At 37.4% G+C, this 12,462-nt stretch overlaps 2 protein-coding genes across 2 annotated transcripts in view; both read left to right on the top strand.

Annotated features, from left to right (window-relative positions):
• atp10a (ATPase phospholipid transporting 10A) overlaps positions 1-12,462 on the top strand; it is a 377,925-nt gene that overhangs the window by 700 nt on the left and 364,763 nt on the right. The gene's annotated exons all lie outside the window — the stretch shown is intronic.
• oca2 (oculocutaneous albinism II) overlaps positions 1-12,462 on the top strand; it is a 370,587-nt gene that overhangs the window by 175,229 nt on the left and 182,896 nt on the right. The gene's annotated exons all lie outside the window — the stretch shown is intronic.

Genomic DNA, 12,462 nt, shown 5'->3' with positions numbered 1-12,462 from the left:
AATAAAATAATAATGATAATAATAAAAAACTAATCATTTTGTTGAACAGAATAAAAAAAAAAATCATATATCAGAAATGAAATAAACATATCATACATTTGTGTGACTCCGCCCACTTATCATCCTGCTTATTTCTTTCCTCCAGGTGTCCTGAAACATATGCGACTATCCAAAACTCTCGCCTTCCCGTTTCCAGAGCATTAAACCAGACGTCCTCGTGGAGATCAGAATAAACGCGATAAAAACAATAACGTCAGAAAAACAGTAAAATGAGGCTGAGCGCTGTTTCAGCACAAACACATAGTGGAACATCCTGGAAAATGATTGGGCGAAAGCAGACGATCCTCTTCTCTGGAAATCGCCTTATTATACTTATTAGCTTTAAGGAGTGTCATGGATGAAAAAAAGAAGAAGAAGCTGAATCACAGACGTTAGCTGAAACGTGAAATAATGATGTGCCTGACATTTCCATCTGGATGACTCTTGGCCTCCGTCTAATCACATGACATTTGCCTTAATAAAAGGAAAAGCTTGGATAATGATGACTTCCTCCTTCCAACTGAATCTCTACCAAAACTAATTCACTCTAGACGAACAAACGTGGGTGGAAACCTGACCATACATTTTTATTTGAGCATCTCATTCCACATTTACTTCTCATTTGTTTTTCTACATTTACGTTATTTGGCACTCGCCCTTGTCTAGAGCAACTTACATTAATCTTATTCATATAACTGAGCAGCTATGGGGTTAAGGGCCTTGTTCAGGGGCCCAAGAGAGGCAGCTTGGCGTGGCTGGGATTTGAACTCATGACCTTTGGATCCAAAATGAGATGCTTTAACCACTAAGCTTCCACTTCAAAACACAATAATGTTCACTAATAATAGCTGCTACTTCCCACTTTTAAGAACCTCTACTTTTCTGGGTAGATGTTCCACTAGATTTTGTGGAGGTTCATTCAGCCACAAAGGTGATGTAGGTGAGGTGAGGAGGCCTGGGGTGCAGTCAGTGTCCACATTCATCATCTAAAAGGTTTGGAGCGTTATAGTAGGAGATCTTCTACTCCAACCCATTGAAAGCAGATCTTCATGGAGCTGGATTTGTGCTCTTTGTGGAACAGGTTTGGGTCTCCTAGTGGAAGTGAAGGAGAAAATCTCATACACTTTTGTATTTGGAGAAAGAACCACATATGGGTAGAAAAGCCTGGTGTCCAAATACTTTTGACATCCTAAGAATGAAACAGGTACCAGGTTCTTGAGGAGGACCTCCAGTGGTTTATTCCCCACCTGGAATGCAGTTCAGGTGAGATGAGAATGCTTGCATTGAAAAAAAAGATCGGATTGGATCGGACTTCAGTGATGCACAGAAATGAGACGGAATTAAAAGTAAAACAAACCTTTATTTCACATCGGATAGAACTCTGCACTGTACATCTGAGATATAAAAAAGAACGACATGTATGAAAATAGCACAAGAAATAGAAATGGGTTTTAACGTGAGGCCCAGAACCTCGTGGACACGCCCCTTTGTGGTTATCACTCCGAATCACGGACACATCGCCGAGAGAGACGAACTGCAACACTGCACTCACAAACCGCTAACACACACTGGCAAATACACACAGGGTCCTTATTAACACAAAGCTGTGTACTGTGTGTGAGTGTGTCAAGGTGTTTGGGAAATAATTAAAACGGATATAATTTCCTGATCATCAGCGATAAAACAGAAGGATGACTTCTCATCTCACATCCACACGTCAATACAGAGTTTATAGATGGTTTGTACAGAAGCCCCGAACCACACGCTGAAACTAATAAAAACAAATAAATAAATAATAATAAATAATAAATGAATAATGTATTATTTTAAGATATACATGATGTTTTGTTGGATCTGGGGTACTGTCTCAGCACGGAGGCAGGGTCTGGGCATTGTGTTGTAGGTGTAGAGTGAACACTTTTATAATTTAACTCACATTTTTCACACTGTTACCTTGACAACCATCCCTTATAACTGTAGCTTTAATTTCATTTTCACCACATTGTTGTCTAAAGGGTACTTTACTGGTCAATGATACTTTACTGATCATGTTTACTCCCCTCATTACTGTACTCCTCTCATTACTGTACTCCCCTCATTACTGTACTCCATTATTACTGTACTCCATTATTACTGTACTCCCCTCATTACTGTACTCCCCTCATTACTGTACTCCCCTCATTACTGTACTCCCTAATTACTGTACTCCATTATTACTGTACTCCATTATTACTGTACTCCCCTCATTACTGTACTCCATTATTACTGTACTCCCCTCATTACTGTACTCCCCTCATTACTGTACTCCATTATTACTGTACTCCCCTCATTACTGTACTCCCCTCATTACTGTACTCCATTATAACTGTACTCCATTATTACTGTACTCCATTATTACTGTACTCCCCTCATTACTGTACTCCCCTCATTACTGTACTCCATTATTACTGTACTCCCCTAATTACTGTACTCCCCTCATTACTGTACTCCCCTCATTACTGTACTCCATTATTACTGTACTCCATTATTACTGTACTCCATTATTACTGTACTCTCCTCATTACTGTACTCCATTATTACTGTACTCCATTATTACTGTACTCCATTACTGTACTCCCCTCATTACTGTACTCCCCTCATTACTGTACTCCATTATTACTGTACTCCCCTCATTACTGTACTCCCCTCATTACTGTACTCCCCTCATTACTGTACTCCCCTCATTACTGTACTCCATTATTACTGTACTCCTCTCATTACTGTACTCCTCTCATTACTGTACTCCCCTCATTACTGTACTCCCCTCATTACTGTACTCCATTATTACTGTACTCCTCTCATTACTGTACTCCTCTCATTACTGTACTCCTCTCATTACTGTACTCCTCTCATTACTGTACTCCATTATTACTGTACTCCATTATTACTGTACTCCTCTCATTACTGTACTCCATTATTACTGTACTCCTCTCATTACTGTACTCCCCTCATTACTGTACTCCTCTCATTACTGTACTCCATTATAACTGTACTCCATTATTACTGTACTCCCCTCATTACTGTACTCCATTATTACTGTACTCCATTATTACTGTACTCCATTATTACTGTACTCCTCTCATTACTGTACTCCCCTCATTACTGTACTCCATTATTACTGTACTCCCCTCATTACTGTACTCCATTATTACTGTACTCCATTATTACTGTACTCCCCTCATTACTGTACTCCCCTCATTACTGTACTCCTCTCATTACTGTACTCCATTATTACTGTACTCCATTATTACTGTACTTCCCTCATTACTGTACTCCCCTCATTACTGTACTCCCCTCATTACTGTACTCCATTATTACTGTACTCCATTATTACTGTACTCCATTATTACTGTACTCCTCTCATTACTGTACTCCCCTCATTACTGTACTCCATTATTACTGTACTCCATTATTACTGTACTCCCCTCATTACTGTACTCCATTATTACTGTACTCCATTATTACTGTACTCCCCTCATTACTGTACTCCCCTCATTACTGTACTCCTCTCATTACTGTACTCCATTATTACTGTACTCCATTATTACTGTACTTCCCTCATTACTGTACTCCCCTCATTACTGTACTCCCCTCATTACTGTACTCCATTATTACTGTACTCCATTATTACTGTACTCCCCTCATTACTGTACTCCCCTCATTACTGTACTTCATTATTACTGTACTCCATTATTACTGTACTCCATTATTACTGTACTTCCCTCATTACTGTACTCCCCTCATTACTGTACTCCCCTCATTACTGTACTCCCCTCATTACTTTACTCCCCTCATTACTGTACTCCCCTCATTACTGTACTCCATTATTACTGTACTCCATTATTACTGTACTCCCTAATTACTGTACTCCATTATTACTGTACTCCCCTCATTACTGTACTCCCCTCATTACTGTACTCCTCTCATTACTGTACTCCCCTCATTACTGTACTCCATTATTACTGTACTCCCCTCATTACTGTACTCCATTATTACTGTACTCCCCTCATTACTGTACTCCCCTCATTACTGTACTCCATTATTACTGTACTCCCCTCATTACTGTACTCCCCTCATTACTGTACTCCATTATTACTGTACTCCATTATTACTGTACTCCCCTCATTACTGTACTCCCCTCATTACTGTACTCCATTATTACTGTACTCCATTATTACTGTACTCCCCTCATTACTGTACTCCCCTCATTACTGTACTCCCCTCATTACTGTACTCCATTATTACTGTACTCCCCTCATTACTGTACTCCCCTCATTACTGTACTCCCCTCATTACTGTACTCCATTATAACTGTACTCCATTATTACTGTACTCCATTATTACTGTACTCCCCTCATTACTGTACTCCCCTCATTACTGTACTCCCCTCATTACTGTACTCCATTATTACTGTACTCCCCTCATTACTGTACTCCCCTCATTACTGTACTCCCCTCATTACTGTACTCCCCTCATTACTGTACTCCATTATTACTGTACTCCATTATTACTGTACTCCATTATTACTGTACTCTCCTCATTACTGTACTCCATTATTACTGTACTCCATTATTACTGTACTCCATTATTACTGTACTCCCCTCATTACTGTACTCCCCTCATTACTGTACTCCATTATTACTGTACTCCCCTCATTACTGTACTCCCCTCATTACTGTACTCCCCTCATTACTGTACTCCATTATTACTGTACTCCTCTCATTACTGTACTCCTCTCATTACTGTACTCCTCTCATTACTGTACTCCCCTCATTACTGTACTCCATTATTACTGTACTCCCCTCATTACTGTACTCCTCTCATTACTGTACTCCTCTCATTACTGTACTCCATTATTACTGTACTCCATTATTACTGTACTCCTCTCATTACTGTACTCCATTATTACTGTACTCCCCTCATTACTGTACTCCTCTCATTACTGTACTCCATTATAACTGTACTCCATTATTACTGTACTCCCCTCATTACTGTACTCCATTATTACTGTACTCCATTATTACTGTACTCCATTATTACTGTACTCCTCTCATTACTGTACTCCCCTCATTACTGTACTCCATTATTACTGTACTCCATTATTACTGTACTCCCCTCATTACTGTACTCCATTATTACTGTACTCCATTATTACTGTACTCCCCTCATTACTGTACTCCCCTCATTACTGTACTCCTCTCATTACTGTACTCCATTATTACTGTACTCCATTATTACTGTACTCCATTATTACTGTACTTCCCTCATTACTGTACTCCCCTCATTACTGTACTCCCCTCATTACTGTACTCCATTATTACTGTACTCCACTATTACTGTACTCCACTATTACTGTACTCCCCTCATTACTGTACTCCCCTCATTACTGTACTTCATTATTACTGTACTCCATTATTACTGTACTCCATTATTACTGTACTTCCCTCATTACTGTACTCCCCTCATTACTGTACTCCCCTCATTACTTTACTCCCCTCATTACTGTACTCCCCTCATTACTGTACTCCATTATTACTGTACTCCATTATTACTGTACTCCCTAATTACTGTACTCCATTATTACTGTACTCCCCTCATTACTGTACTCCCCTCATTACTGTACTCCTCTCATTACTGTACTCCCCTCATTACTGTACTCCATTATTACTGTACTCCCCTCATTACTGTACTCCATTATTACTGTACTCCCCTCATTACTGTACTCCCCTCATTACTGTACTCCCCTCATTACTGTACTCCATTATTACTGTACTCCATTATTACTGTACTCCATTATTACTGTACTTCCCTCATTACTGTACTCCCCTCATTACTGTACTCCCCTCATTACTGTACTCCATTATTACTGTACTCCATTATTACTGTACTCCATTATTACTGTACTCCCCTCATTACTGTACTCCCCTCATTACTGTACTCTCCTCATTACTGTACTCCATTATTACTGTACTCCATTATTACTGTACTCCATTATTACTGTACTCCCCTCATTACTGTACTCCCCTCATTACTGTACTCCATTATTACTGTACTCCCCTCATTACTGTACTCCCCTCATTACTGTACTCCCCTCATTACTGTACTCCATTATTACTGTACTCCTCTCATTACTGTACTCCTCTCATTACTGTACTCCTCTCATTACTGTACTCCCCTCATTACTGTACTCCATTATTACTGTACTCCCCTCATTACTGTACTCCTCTCATTACTGTACTCCTCTCATTACTGTACTCCATTATTACTGTACTCCATTATTACTGTACTCCTCTCATTACTGTACTCCATTATTACTGTACTCCCCTCATTACTGTACTCCTCTCATTACTGTACTCCATTATAACTGTACTCCATTATTACTGTACTCCCCTCATTACTGTACTCCATTATTACTGTACTCCATTATTACTGTACTCCATTATTACTGTACTCCTCTCATTACTGTACTCCCCTCATTACTGTACTCCATTATTACTGTACTCCATTATTACTGTACTCCCCTCATTACTGTACTCCATTATTACTGTACTCCATTATTACTGTACTCCCCTCATTACTGTACTCCCCTCATTACTGTACTCCTCTCATTACTGTACTCCATTATTACTGTACTCCATTATTACTGTACTCCATTATTACTGTACTTCCCTCATTACTGTACTCCCCTCATTACTGTACTCCCCTCATTACTGTACTCCATTATTACTGTACTCCACTATTACTGTACTCCACTATTACTGTACTCCCCTCATTACTTACTCCCCTCATTACTGTACTTCATTATTACTGTACTCCATTATTACTGTACTCCATTATTACTGTACTTCCCTCATTACTGTACTCCCCTCATTACTGTACTCCCCTCATTACTTTACTCCCCTCATTACTGTACTCCCCTCATTACTGTACTCCATTATTACTGTACTCCATTATTACTGTACTCCCTAATTACTGTACTCCATTATTACTGTACTCCCCTCATTACTGTACTCCCCTCATTACTGTACTCCTCTCATTACTGTACTCCATTATTACTGTACTCCCCTCATTACTGTACTCCATTATTACTGTACTCCCCTCATTACTGTACTCCCCTCATTACTGTACTCCCCTCATTACTGTACTCCATTATTACTGTACTCCATTATTACTGTACTCCCCTCATTACTGTACTCCCCTCATTACTGTACTCCCCTCATTACTGTACTCCTCTCATTACTGTACTCCATTATTACTGTACTCCCCTCATTACTGTACTCCATTATTACTGTACTCCATTATTACTGTACTCCCCTCATTACTGTACTCCCCTCATTACTGTACTCCCCTCATTACTGTACTCCTCTCATTACTGTACTCCATTATTACTGTACTCCCCTCATTACTGTACTCCATTATTACTGTACTCCATTATTACTGTACTCCCCTCATTACTGTACTCCCCTCATTACTGTACTCCTCTCATTACTGTACTCCATTATTACTGTACTCCTCTCATTACTGTACTCCCCTCATTACTGTACTCCTCTCATTACTGTACTCCCCTCATTACTGTACTCCTCTCATTACTGTACTCCATTATTACTGTACTCCTCTCATTACTGTACTCCCCTCATTACTGTACTTCATTATTACTGTACTCCCCTCATTACTGTACTCCATTATTACTGTACTCCTCTCATTTCTGTACTCCCCTCATTACTGTACTCCCCTCATTACTGTACTCCATTATAACTGTACTCCTCTCATTACTGTACTCCCCTCATTACTGTACTCCCCTCATTACTGTACTCCCCTCATTACTGTACTCCCTAATTACTGTACTCCTCTCATTACTGTACTCCATTATTACTGTACTCCATTATTACTGTACTCCTCTCATTACTGTACTCCCCTCATTACTGTACTCCATTATTACTGTACTCCCCTCATTACTGTACTCCTCTCATTACTGTATTCCATTATTACTGTACTCCATTATTACTGTACTCCATTATTACTGTACTCCTCTCATTACTGTACTCCCCTCATTACTGTACTCCATTATTACTGTACTCCCCTCATTACTGTACTCCTCTCATTACTGTATTCCATTATTACTGTATTCCATTATTACTGTACTCCATTATTACTGTACTCCCCTCATTACTGTACTCCATTATTACTGTACTCCTCTCATTACTGTACTCCCCTCATTACTGTACTCCATTATTACTGTAGTCCATTATTACTGTACTCCCCTCATTACTGTACTCCCCTCATTACTGTACTCCATTATTACTGTACTCCCCTCATTACTGTACTCCATTATAACTGTACTCCCCTCATTACTGTACTCCCCTCATTACTGTACTCCATTATTACTGTACTCCATTATTACTGTACTCCATTATAACTGTACTCCCCTCATTACTGTACTCCATTATTACTGTACTCCATTATTACTGTACTCCATTATAACTGTACTCCCCTTATTACTGTACTCCCTCATTACTGTACTCCCCTCATTACTGTACTCCATTATTACTGTACTCCATTATTACTGTACTCCATTATTACTGTACTCCTCTCATTACTGTACTCCCCTCATTACTGTACTTCATTATAACTGTACTCCTCTCATTACTGTACTCCATTATTACTGTACTCCCCTCATTACTGTACTCCTCATTACTGTACTCCATTATTACTGTACTCCCCTCATTACTGTACTCCATTATTACTGTACTCCCCTCATTACTGTACTCCATTATTACTGTACTCCCCTCATTACTGTACTCCATTATTACTGTACTCCTCATTACTGTACTCCCCTCATTACTGTACTCCATTATTACTGTACTCCATTATAACTGTACTCCCCTCATTACTGTACTCCATTATTACTGTACTCCATTATTACTGTACTCCATTATAACTGTACTCCCCTCATTACTGTACTCCATTATTACTGTACTCCCCTCATTACTGTACTCCATTATAACTGTACTCCCCTCATTACTGTACTCCCCTCATTACTGTACTCCATTATTACTGTACTCCATTATTACTGTACTCCATTATAACTGTACTCCCCTCATTACTGTACTCCATTATTACTGTACTCCATTATTACTGTACTCCATTATTACTGTACTCCCCTCATTACTGTACTCCCCTCATTACTGTACTCCCCTCATTACTGTACTCCCCTCATTACTGTACTCCCTCATTACTGTACTCCCCTCATTACTGTACTCCATTATTACTGTACTCCATTATTACTGTACTCCATTATTACTGTACTCCCCTCATTACTGTACTCCCCTCATTACTGTACTTCATTATAACTGTACTCCTCTCATTACTGTACTCCATTATTACTGTACTCCCCTCATTACTGTACTCCTCATTACTGTACTCCATTATTACTGTACTCCCCTCATTACTGTACTCCATTATTACTGTACTCCCCTCATTACTGTACTCCATTATTACTGTACTCCCCTCATTACTGTACTCCATTATTACTGTACTCCTCATTACTGTACTCCCCTCATTACTGTACTCCCCTCATTACTGTACTCCCCTCATTACTGTACTCCATTATTACTGTACTCCATTATTACTGTACTCCCCTCATTACTGTACTCCTCATTACTGTACTCCATTATTACTGTACTCCATTATTACTGTACTCCCCTCATTACTGTACTCCTCATTACTGTACTCCCCTCATTACTGTACTCCCCTCATTACTGTACTCCTCATTACTGTACTCCCCTCATTACTGTACTCCCCTCATTACTGTACTCCCTGTTAATTTTGTTTGTTACATTACCTCCCTCGTTTTTTTAATTGGCTCAACATTTTACTCACCTTGTAACTTGTAATTTTTCTCCACTCTGAAGTTTATTCTTATCATAACTTTTGTGCCTTACATGCATAATCAGATTACTTCTCTTGTAACATTACCCCCCCCCATGAATTCAGTTCTTATCTGACTTTATTCTACTTTACATCACTTTACATTTCCCTTGATAACCTTACTTCCCTTGTAACACTTTACTCACCACTTTTTTTTCATCATTTTTACTCCACTTTCCTCGTGACTTAATTTCCTTTCAACTTTACTTGTAAAATTTAATCCCAGTCTCTTTACGTAGGTCACTAAAACATTATAACCATAATGACAATAATAATAATAATAATAATAATAATAATAATAATAATAATAATAATACAAAGTTCTTGTTTTGAATATAATTATTATGTTATATTATATTATTATTACAACTGTTAATATAAATATAAATTTCTTTTTAATTTTCACATGTATTTTTTGTTATTGCTTATAATTTTTATATTTTTCATTACAAATACATATTTTATATTCTGTCTTTTATTCCATAATTAAGTACTTCCTACATTTTTTTACTACTCTCTCATTATCCTATTTAGAACAAAAGTTTAACAGAAATTTCCATGATGAAAAAATAGCTTATAATAAATAAATAATAATAATAATCATTCATTCATTCATTCATTTTCTCCCGCTTATCCGTAATTCGGGTCGCGGGGGGCAGCAGTCTAAGCAGACCCCCGCCTTCGACTGCTGCCCAATCCTCACAGCACCGTCCCTTACGGTCCCTCCTGCAGGTGGTGAGCCCACGGGAAGGCGGCCCCACGTCACTCCGACGTCACGGACCTTGATATTTCCCTCGTAAGGGACCCCTGGAGCATAGAGGGTTAAGGGCCTTGCTCAAGGGCCCAAGAGTGTAATAATAATATAAATATAATAAATTAAATTATTATGATTATTATGATTATGATTATGATGATGATGATTATTATTATTATTATTATTATAAGGTGTAATAATAAAAACACTGTTAAATATTAATATTATTATTAACTTAAATATCATAATATTTGAATTATACGGAGTTTAATAAAGTTTAAAATAACAAAATAAAATAAAAACTTATTAACCTGTTATTTTGAGAAAATAATGTATACAAGTATTTTTTATTTATTTAATAGTTCACAAACAATATTATCAGCTTTTTTTATATTTTACCAATTACCTGAGTAAAAATGTCTAAAATTGATTCAAATAATGAGATATTGCATCAAAAAAGCCACAAAATTTCCCGATATTTCATTTAAATTATGAGATAAATAAATCATATAAAACAAGGTACTGACTTATTAATGAGTTATGAGGGCAAATTTTATGATTAAAATATTAAAGTCATTAAAGAAACAAATGAACTACTGATCTATTGACTTAATAGTAGAATCAATAAATTACACATTCAAAACAATGTGATATTTTGCATAAATTATTATAATATATTGAATTATTGTGTTTTACATTAAATATGGCATAGAAATATTATTGTCAAATAAAAGCAATGAAATATTGAGTAACGTCAACATTTGCAGGTGGGGGCTTCTGTACAATATAAAGTAAAAATAAATGATATTACACATCACAAAGCCTTATTACAGAATTCCCAATGTAAAAACAGGAGATTAAACTTTTATTTTATCCTCCAGCCGTTTCTGTGAACAGTGATTTCTTTACTGAAATATCAGTGTAGTTTCTTTGGCATTTTTGACTGAAAAGTTTGTTTTTTAAATAAAAAGTCAAATTAAACACAGCAAACTCTCACTTTTGCGTAGGTGTGAGCTGTCCAGTGCTGAAAATTAAATAAATAATAATAACACATCCATAAGCATTATGTCATGCTTTATATAGGTTTAAACACCGCCCAGCTATCAGAAACATTTCCTAATGACCTTACTGAGCTTTTGGCATGTGGTGGAACTTATATGGAGAATTTAGGATCAGCTGCGATATGTTATACTTATCAGTAAATCGTCCTGCTTGACCTGTGTTTAACCCATGGGGAAAGCATATATAGCAAACATAGATCACTCTGGTTGCCATTTTTATAGGATCTCCTCTTGTTATCTTCTGGCCTGTAAACACCAGAAGAAGAACAGACAGCACACATTTATACCTGTGTGAGGAAGATGGAAGTGTGATGGAAGTTGAGGTTGGTAGTTCATTGAGATTTTACATGAGATACACAGCTACGTCAAATTGCAATTTCAATGAAGCGTATTACATTTTCACCAGGACTGATCGCATTTCATTGTAAAAGGTGGATTTCCACAACAACATCATTCATATAAATAAATGTAATCTTCTAGCACTATTTTATCTCTGGGTGTGATACAATTGTAGATGTAACAAGGTGTATATAAAATAAAGAAAAATTAAACAATATTTCGATCAGTTCAGCTTGAACTCCTTAATGCTGGGAAGTGACCATGGCATAGGGTGATAATCCACGTCTAGGTGTGAGACCTTAC

Source organism: Silurus aristotelis (assembly GCF_946808225.1).
Source record: "Silurus aristotelis genome assembly, chromosome: 2".
In the NCBI taxonomy this organism is placed as follows: domain Eukaryota; kingdom Metazoa; phylum Chordata; class Actinopteri; order Siluriformes; family Siluridae; genus Silurus; species Silurus aristotelis.
This window is presented reverse-complemented; position numbering and strand designations above follow the sequence as displayed.